This window comes from Chrysemys picta, chromosome 21 (genome assembly GCF_011386835.1).
Source record: "Chrysemys picta bellii isolate R12L10 chromosome 21, ASM1138683v2, whole genome shotgun sequence".
Lineage (NCBI taxonomy): Eukaryota > Metazoa > Chordata > Testudines > Emydidae > Chrysemys > Chrysemys picta.
Genome location: NC_088811.1, coordinates 13,011,726 through 13,021,903, shown reverse-complemented (window position 1 = coordinate 13,021,903; position 10,178 = coordinate 13,011,726).

Genomic DNA, 10,178 nt, shown 5'->3' with positions numbered 1-10,178 from the left:
GTGTCCTCTGATCTCATTGCAATCTTGCATTTTTAACTTTTGCCTTTCGGCGTAAACATACTCAACTCATCTTTGCCGTTTTCCTGCCCTGAAGCGATGCAACGGATTAAGTGGGAGGTGCTCAGGCGTGTTCTCGGATATTTGCCCAGGCTTCCATGACTAGAGGGGAATCCGTGATTATCAAACAGGCCTGTTGTGGCGTCTGTGTATAGGTGGCGTGATGAGGCTTGAAATGGATGGTGTCACCAAAGCGAGTGACCACATCAGAGCTACTTCAGTCTGCGCTTGCAGACACACTTAGCCCTGTGACATGGCCAGGTCATGGGGTGAGCCTGAGAAGCCAGTTAAACAGTCTTCTTAGACCACAAGGAATTTCCATTTACTATAAAGCCGTCACCCCTATGTCTGATTTTTGTTTCTTTCAAGAAAAAATGATTTTAAAGACCCTGCAGTCTCTCTCCTTCGGTTTCTGTTAGTTTCCATTGGCGCTAAAGCAGCCAGCATGAATCAAGAAGCGGTGAAGAACTTAGAAAGCCCTTTCTCAGGATAACAGACTCCCTGGAACACTCTACTGTAGTGTGCTGGAACACTGACAGCTGAGTTAGGCCTACGTGAATCATCTGCATTCCCCCAGACCAGTGTTTCTCAATGACCAGTCCGTGGACCAGCGCCAGTCCCTGACACAGCTTAGGAAGGCAGCAAGCCAGTCCCTGGTATCAAAAAAAAAAAAAAAAGATTGAGAAACACTGCCCCAGGCTGCCTGCATATGTGGATTTGGGAGGACAATCACTTTTAATTTGGGGGCAGGGCTAATACCAAGGCAGTGAGTGCAATACTTTACAAAACACACTATCACAGCAGGATTGCCTTCTGCTGGCACTACTCTAGGGCTTTCCTCTGGCCACAGATGCACATTTATGGTGGGGGGTGAGGGGACATGTCAGATTGCTACCACGTGGCAGTAAAAACAAGAAAATGTTTGACTCTAACAGGAAGGACTTTAACAGGGTTTAAAAGAGAGCTGGATAAATTCCTGGAGGTTAAGTCCATTAATGGCTATTAGCCAGGATGGGTAAGGAATGGTGTCCCTAGCCTCTGTTTGTCAGAGGGTGGAGATGGACGGCAGGAGAGAGATCATTTGATCATTACCTGTTAGGTTCATTCCCTCTGGGGCACCTGGTATTGGCCACTGTCGGTAGACAGGATACTGGGCTGGCTGGACCTTTGGTCTGACCCAGTACAGCCGTTCTTACGACTCCTTTAAAATCCAAGCTCCAATGTAGCCCAGACCATCTGTCCTCAGCAGAACAGTGTGAACAGGGCAGTTCTGTGCTTGTACTTTCCCCACCAGTATGTCTGGTGCCCAGGAAGGCCCCAGGAATGTTCTCTCTTACACAAAGGGAGCTGGTGGCAGTTCTGAGCGCAGGACGGAGATTCCTGACGATAACAAAGATGAATGTTCTTGGACAGTGTTTCTGATGGCTTGTGCCAGTTGGCCTGAAAGGCTCCGACTTGGGGGGGAAGCATCACTTGTACTTGCCCGGAAAGCAAGAGTCGCGCTCTGCAGCTGCGTCCTGGGTGGGGGGCGATATTAGGATGTCACCTACATGTTGCAAGGGACCAGCCCCCCTTTGAAGGGGAACTGCTCAGCCTACGGAGATGAGCAAATTCTTTCCCTGGTGTACAGCCTGAATAGCTTAGGCTGCAGGTGCCACCAGGATCTGGGGGAGGCGTCTTTCCCTCCCACAAAAGCATCAGCAGCAGAACTTTGTGGCCACTACCCCGGCCTCTGCCTCACTTGGGTTGTCAATTTTGGTTGGCCCTATTCCTGGAGGTTTTGTCACATGACATGATCTTGACATCAAGATTAATCTTTGCTTCCCGCAGGGTTGGCAACCTTACAAAGTTGTGTGCCATAGGTGGGGCGTCAGGGAAAACGGGATGAGCCACGTAGGGTTTTCCAGCCCCATCCTGCTCCGCTGTGTGCTGCATGAGCTTCCCAAACCCTCCCTCTAGCCCCCTTCCAGCACAGCGGAGCTACAGCCATTCTGCTCCTTCTGCAGAACTCCCTCCCTATGCAGTAAGGGGACAGGCCTGTTTCTTTGGCGCTACTGGGGGTAGCTGCTCAGACATGTGGGAAGGAAGCCAGTCGGGAACATGTGCATGGGCGGAGGGTGGGGGGTCTCTTAGTTATGCCTCTGTCAGAAAATCCTGCTGCAGAGGCCTATCAAAACGGGGAGTCCATGGACCGAAAGGCTACAAGATCCTTGAGCAGAGTGACACCTTCCTGGAAGCGTGACAGGGCAGAGAGAGGACAGGACATGGGCTGGGGGCCGTCCAGCCTAGGGCAAGCTGAGTTTCTTGACCACGGTAACAAGACAAGTGTTGCTGATGGTGGAGCTTTTATTTTTGTTCCTGAGGACGAGGCTGTCAAAGTGCAGCCCATAAATAATTCTCTCTCCTGTGCAACAAGGTCTTCCTCCAATGCCTGGCCTTCTGTCCCAAGCCCCGCTCTCTTCAGCAGGGCCAGAGAGAAGGGGAGGAGGGGACTTTGGCTGACTTTGGCCCGATGGGGAGAGGGGAGGGGAAGGAGGTCTCGGGGGCTGGGTTCAGAGCAAGGTTAGCCAAATATCGGATAAATTAAGCAAGGGAAACAGACAGCTCAGCTCGCAGTGAACTTTTCACCCAGCTAACCTGTTCCTCACCCGACCCCGCACAGGTGGAGAGCAACTCCAGTAGAGCATAGGGCTCACTCCCACTGCCTTCCGCTACCCGAGCATCAGGCATGGGCCAGGGACGAGGCCAACGGAGCCAGCGTTGAAAGGGGCTTGATCTGCTCTTTGAAATATAGGAAACATTACAGGCACACGTCGAGGTTAGCCCCACTAATTTCAAAGGAGGAACTGCTGCGTCTCACCAGTGCATAGCCAGAGAGGAGAATGAGGTTGTGTTGCTTCTGGCCGTATCCCACCAGAACTTGGAAGACATTCCATGCTGGAGAGGGCAAAGAAAGGGGGGACAGTGTTAAACAAGGGCTATTGGGGATCCCTTCTGGGAAGATTCCAAGCTCTGATGGGAAGCCAATGAATTCTGATGTTTCTTCTTCACTGACCTTTTTTTGCATTGGCAGGGCTAGTATACAAATAATTACTGACAGATGTGGAGAGAACATTACATGTATGTTAGCCATTAAGTTTAATTTTCTTTTAGTTTAAACTATATATATATATATAGGGCCTACCTCTGATCTCATTTAAATCAGTGTAAATTGTCGTGATGAATGCTTAGAGCGAGACACCCCGCTTAGAGATGTGATGCTCCCCACTTTGTATCCGACACCCAATTATGCAGTTGCCATCCTTCCCTCTGAGCACGGTTTCATTCCTAAAGTGTTACTCCCTTCCCTGCCTGGGAGGCCAGGACCGCAGGCCGGACACAGAAACCTGGTGTTTCTAGTGGCTGATCAGAGCCCACGTTTGCAACCTGAAAAGAAACGTACTTCAGCATTCAAAGAGCTGGTGAAATGCAGACCCCCCCTCCCCCCCCCCCCAGTAACTTGGTAGGAGAGTGAATAAGAATCTGGCTGCAGCTCAGTTTCCCAGCCTGCTGGCACAGCGCTATTAGCAGCAACTGCTTATTGGAACAGCACTTCTTACTTAGGCTGGTCCGGAGACAAATTTGTTTGGCAAATTGATCAGAGGACCTGTGTCCTACATAAGAATTCCTCCATCTTGGACACTTTAGCGAGAGTGCCCAGGCTCTAGGAGTTAGGGCTGGAGAAGACCTATTGGGTCATCTGCCTGCACAGGACAGTTCCCGATAGCCTATTCCCCTCTGTCTCCTTGAGGTTGCTGTTAAGTGACTCACTCAAATAATGGGATTTTGGGAGATGATTCACACTGGAGAAGACCGAACACTTACTGGGATGTAGCTCAATTTGTACTGATTTCCACCTTCCTTCCACTGATAGCCCTGGACTCTGCCATGCACTTCCAGTCCCAGACACAGTCCATGCCTCCTGGCTGCACCCTTGAGATCTCCTTCCGCTTTGCAAGTTGTCTGTATGTAGCCCTCTCAAGAGTGAGATTTACTCCTTTCAGCACAGGGCCTATCTAACTGGCCTCTCTAGGGGGGGGGATGCTGAATTTATCCTGTACCCACCAGCAAAGCCGTGGGGCACTAGAGAACCCTGGGCAGCCACGATGCCAGCTTGTAGGAACAATGGTTGCTGTCCCTTCACAAATACTGTTGGTCTATTTTTCTAGCACCACATGGCTCATGGGGCCCATATTGAAAAGATGAAAACAGGTGCTGCTGAGGGCAGCCACTTCTTTTTAAAGCCACTTCTCCCCCTTCCTTTGCCTTTGTGACCATCTGCCTTTTCTCCATCACACCTCTTCTTGCTCTGCCGCCTTCCTATGCTCCCTCAAAATCCTCTCCATCATCCCCATTGCCTTCTCCACACTCTTGTCCTCTTCTCCTCCATCTCCCCTTTCCAGGACTCCTGCCCTGTCTCCGTCCTCTCTCCCTCATAGCACTTTTCTGCATGTGCTCAGAGCATGGCTTGAGGTCAGCCATGACTAGACAGAGCTGGATACCCCCCATCCGCAGGTTTGGCTCAGTTCAGGAGTTCTGGTTCATGCCCATGACAGAGTATTTTACAGCAAGTTAAGTATTAATACCCTTGCTTAGATCTTGCACAACCCAAACTCTCAGGGTATTTGATGGAGGGAGGGCATGTGGTGTAATGTTTAGGAAAAGAATCTGAGGCCAGATCAGTCCCTGGCGTGACGCCACTTATTTATCCCAATCAATCAGACTTGGCTTCTATTCCTACCCTTGCCAGTGACTCATTGATTGGAGGCAGGTCACGTAACTTCACAGGGCCTGTTTTCCCCACCAGGGTTGCGCTGACTGGTGGGGCAGAGGAAGGAACAGTAATACCTTAGAGAGGTTGTGATTCTCCGAGACCCTTCGCTGAAACACAGCGCGGAGTAGTTTTACTTTAAGCCTTGCAGCGATGTGGGGTAGCCGCATGGGAGAGAGTTTTCTCACTGCATGACCTCCCTTTATAAACTCTAGCCCAGGCTAACAGCGCAGCGATTCTTATAATCACATTTTAAATAGAACAGAGCAACCCAGCTGCTTACGCCGATGCCGGCTGATAATACTTTTTTCGGGGGGAAGAGCCCTGTGCACCATATGTTGTCCCAGCAGAAAGCGCACACAGGAAAAGCGCTGGCGTGGCTGGCTCCTTTCGTCTTTGAACTTTAAGCAGCGCTGGAAAAGCAGGCAACAGGAATTTATGGCGCCTTTTGTGTGGGGAGTGAAGTTGGCACCACAACACCTACTTCATCAGCTGCAGGGCAGTCGAGGCGAAGAAAAGCCTGAAGTAACCTTTGGAACATTTCTTTTTTTTTTTTTTTTTATCACATTGCAGCCCCCTGGAAAATGAACGTTAGCAACTCCTGAGCCGATGGCAACAGAGAACACCGAGAAAACCCGGGACTCAGCAAATCCATTGTGTTGTGCTGACAGAAAGATACTGTTACAACACACTTCAGCTGCCAACTTGCCGCAGTCACTCAATCCATCATGGTGGGCTGTTGGATCACAAGGCAGTGAAACGCAGCCTGGCGTGTTATTTTAGTCTTACATGGACTGTGAGATAAACGGGGCATGAACCAGCCCCCTGGCAGGGGGTCGACCCCTAGCGCCCTCATTAAAGTGCCAATCAAAAAGAGTAATGGAACAGGGGAATGGAAAGCTGGCTTTTCTAGCCTGTTATTGCTCGCAGCCTGAGCAACGTTCACAAGCCAAGGGAAACAGGTCTTGTCTGGGGACAACCCAGATTTTCCCAAACTACCTCCCCTCGCCTTGTCTCCCCACCAGCAAATGTCACGTCGCGTCTGTGTGCCTTGCTTGTGCTGGAAGCCTCTTTGCTTGCCACTAGCTGCTGCAGTATGTGAAAGTATTCCGTTTGGGAAGAGACACTGCTGAATGGCGTCCAAACAAGGGCTCGAACGGGCAGGCCTCGGCTCCTTGGAAGATACAGACACTGCATTGCACAGCCTGGAACACGTACAATTTATCGAGAGCAAGAATCAGGCCAGGCAATGTTTTCCCAGCGCCTTAGCACAGTTCTGGAATGCCTGCTCTGTGAAAAACAGGTCCAATATTCCCCCGCATGGCCTCCTTCAACTTCCACTAGATCCTGCCGCAAATGCCAGACCTTTACAATACTACCGCATTCTGTAACCAATGGTATGTCTACAGCCCTGCCACCCTCCCAGGACTAAACTTCTCGCTGGGAGCTGCAGCCATAACCGCCCCAATAGCTGGATAGCCTCCACCTGAGACGTGCCTGGCTGGCTGTGAACGGCCACTGCTGAAAAATTAAGTCTGCTGCTCGCTGACACTGTGGACGGAGAACCTAGTGGGAGCACATCTTCTGTGGTGCCTCACAGGGCTCCAGTGAGCTGGGGCATAGCTCAGCTTCCACCTCCTCGTGCTCAGGGGAAGGGCTCGAAGTGGCTGTTTGAGAGACAAGAGAGGGAAAATGCCTTTGGGTTGCTTAGGCTCAGTACCCATGGGCCATACAACCCCAAGCAGGGGAGTTTTCTGTTTAACCTCTTAGTTATAAGCATTCACCCTTGCTCACTGCAAATATGAGTTGTTTTTCCCCCCACACTGTGTCATTATTGACAATCCATGCCTCCCTACCATCACACGTTACGTGTCAAAAAGGGATTTGATGGTTTGAGGACTAAGGTTCGCGTCTGCAGTGGAGAAAACTGTACAAGGGGTAACAATCTCCATTCCCCAGGACATAAACTGATCAGCAATTGCAGTGAGCAATGGATTTCTCCCTCCCGCCGCGGGGTAGCAGTGAGGTGGCCAAATTTGAAGTGTGCTGCTGAGCTTGGAGGCATTCTGCTCTTCCCCACGTTCACGTATAGAGGCCTGGGGTACTATCCTGGTGCTAGTGTCTTTCAACTCTAACCAGTTAAGCTGCTTCCTGGGCAAGCCCAAAGCTGGCAAGGCCTCAAAAACCTGAGGTTGACTGGAAGAATGGTGAATGGAAGTGCTGAGTGATAAAACTCAGAATAGAAGCGCCCACAGAATTTTGCGGCCAGATGACATTCTTTGACCCTCTTATTGTATGGCAAGGAAGAGCAGCAGCTTGTAGAGCTCTGTCTGAAGGATGTGATTTCAGGGAACATGGGGTGAAAATGGGAACATGCCTTCTTTGTATGAATCTGGCCAAGGTGTGCTTGACCCATAGAGTAAGACCGAGTCTACACCGTGGGTGTCCTGCCACCATCTCCTTCTGCCTTGTTTCTCTAGTGGACCCTGGTCTCCAACGCTCTGATCTTCACTTGTGCAGCAGGAACCTGGCTGACTTCCCGCGGGAGTGTCTGAGCCCATGAGGCAAGGTCAGGAAGTTCTCAGCCCTTTGTAGGACAAGGTCCTGTATTGCTAATGCTGTCAGTCTTCTATGCCCATGAGGCTTTTTATTTGTCTCCTCCGCTAGAGACATTTGAACCGGGGAGAGAATAAACCTTTGATCAGGGTTGCCTGGGGCATGTCAGCAATCCAAGGTGGGACCTGAGAAAGGAAATTCGGAAACTTGGTTTTATTGTAACTTTTTCCAGAACACCACCCTGAATTTCGTATAATTTGAAGTGAATTAATAAAAAGGGGTGAGGGGAAAAGGAATAGGGCAGTTGTTAAGTCAAATGCACCACCATCTGGAAGACTGGATTCAAAAGTAAGGACCAGACAGCTATGAACTATCACCACCCAACCAAGTGGAAGTGGCCTGGTTTTAAGTCACTGTTCAGCTAAGATCATGTTTGCTACATAGTTTGCGAGCCATATAATGGGTCACAAGCCTCAGCAGGAGATGGAGAAGCGATTTCAGGAATACGAATTTGGGCTATGAAGCAAGCTAGTGATAAGGGCAAACTGATTTCTTTATGACCAGCTCTCAAGAACAAAACACCATCTCGTACGGCTTCCCAAGAGACTGCTCAACGAGCTGAGGTTCCTATATTGGAAATACAAACCAAACCAGGTCTTATAGGGAAAAATTGTAGGGAACAGCTCAATAAAAAAAAACGTTTTCAGGGACTAAGCGAATGAGGGTTTTTTTACAGATCATGGGAAGGCTGGGGGGAGGGGGATGTCTGAATAAATGATGCAGGGAATTAAATTAAGAACTATATAATGGCTGAGATACTCAACTCCTTTGGCCTGTGTTATGTGGGAGATCAGACTAGACGATCACATCTGGCTTTATAATCTATGACTAACAAGAAAAATAAAAGAAATCTGGACAACTGGAAAGTAAGAGAGACACAAACAGATGAAAAAAATTGAGCAAGGGAATGAAAATTTGAACATACTCCAGGCAGATCAGGCAGCTTGGATGGTATGTATCGTAGGATGTTAGGAGCACTAGCAAATGTAGCTCATTAAGAATTTTTTTGAGTCATGGGGCAATCAAAAGGTACTAGAAGATTAGAGACAAGCACACTAGGTATTAATCTTTAAAAAAAAAAAAAAACAGGAGTGATCTTGACAATTATGTCCAGTAAGGCTCTCTTGTAGCCCAAGAAAACCAATTGAACAAATAAGAGAATTACTAGACAGAGGATTTTGTAACCATTCACACGCCTAAGGAATAAATCTCGCAAGAGACTCGATTGTTTTCTAGATTAGCGGATGAAGGGGAAGTGAGAGATCTAAATTTTCATAAAACAGTTCATGGTCAATCTCACAAACATACCATGGAAACTAGTTCAAATTGGCTTGATCAGGTGACTGCAAAGTGAAGAAACTTAAACGAAGAGGAGTAATTTAGGTCATCCCCATCATAGGTAGCCAGTTGAGAAATTTGGCTCAAGGTTCCCATTTTTGTAGCCCATCGAACCCTACTCTAAAGTTCAGGGTTTGTTTTTTCTTCTTAAATCAATGTACTTCAAACATCTGTTTTTCTTTGTTAATAAAGATTATATGGTCGTTGTATAACAAAACTCAGCTGAGTCCTTTTCCTATCTCAGTCTATTGATTCTACCAGCTTTAGTTCTGAAATGCCGCATCTCTCTTCCCTATCAATCATCCAGGATGGGTTTCAGTTGCAAAGCACTTAGAATGAAACTATTTCTTTAGCAACAAATGCAGCTTGTGCTGATTCAGCAAAGCCATTGAAAAATGCACTCGCTTTCAGAGAAAGCTTTTTTCCCCTTCCTTTTCAAGAAGAACTCAATAAATGTAAAGCATTTGTCATTCCCCCTATTTCCTTAGAAAAGTAAGAAGAGCGGATAACATTATTTCGGGGAAACAACACTGCAGCCAGTGTATTCTGAGCCTTCATCCTCTTTCGTGGAAGAGGGAGCGAGGGAAGGGGCGAGCGTTGTGGGCAGACAGAACTTGGCAAAAACTAAACTTTCTAGTGAATACACTGACTTGTGATCCCAGAGAGGAGACAGAAACCCTCTTGTTCTAACTCTAGCTGCCAATACACATACATCACACACTGGGTCATCCTGGCTGCTTTCACTTCGTCCTCCCTCGGTGCTGCTGTTTAAGGCTCTGTGTAGATAAAACTGAGGAAGTCTACTGGCTAGAAACAGAACAGGGAGAAAGAGCCCGGTTTCTGGTGCTGCCCTTGATGTTATAAGCTCTTGACCAAGACACTGATCTGTCTTCTGTTTCTCAGTTTACCCATCTGAAAATGGGCGTAATGATACCGGTTTACACTGAAGGGATGTTACGGTGCTTTCTTAATGTTTAGAAATTGCTCCTACTGCCCATGTTCTAGAGATACAATCATGGATTTTTCAGAGCTGGGCTGGGCAGCCAGGATATTTACAGCTATGCCTCCATAGGTTCATAGCCGTGCAGACGGGGGTCTGCCCACGTAGCTGCATTAAAAAGTGAGATTTCTGGGCGGAAGGAAATTGACTATTTTGATGTGGCTGGTTACAATGCTCCTGGAAGGCACAAGCCCTTTGATTGCTAAATAAACTAGAAGCGCATTGTAGGCTGGCAGCCATAGTCACCAGCTGGGGATAGACAGTCCGCCACGGCCAGGTTAGGTTTCTGCCCCTTTCGTCAGGGCTCTAGTCCCTTCACAAAGAAAGAAAACTCTGCAGGAAGTAATACAAACAACT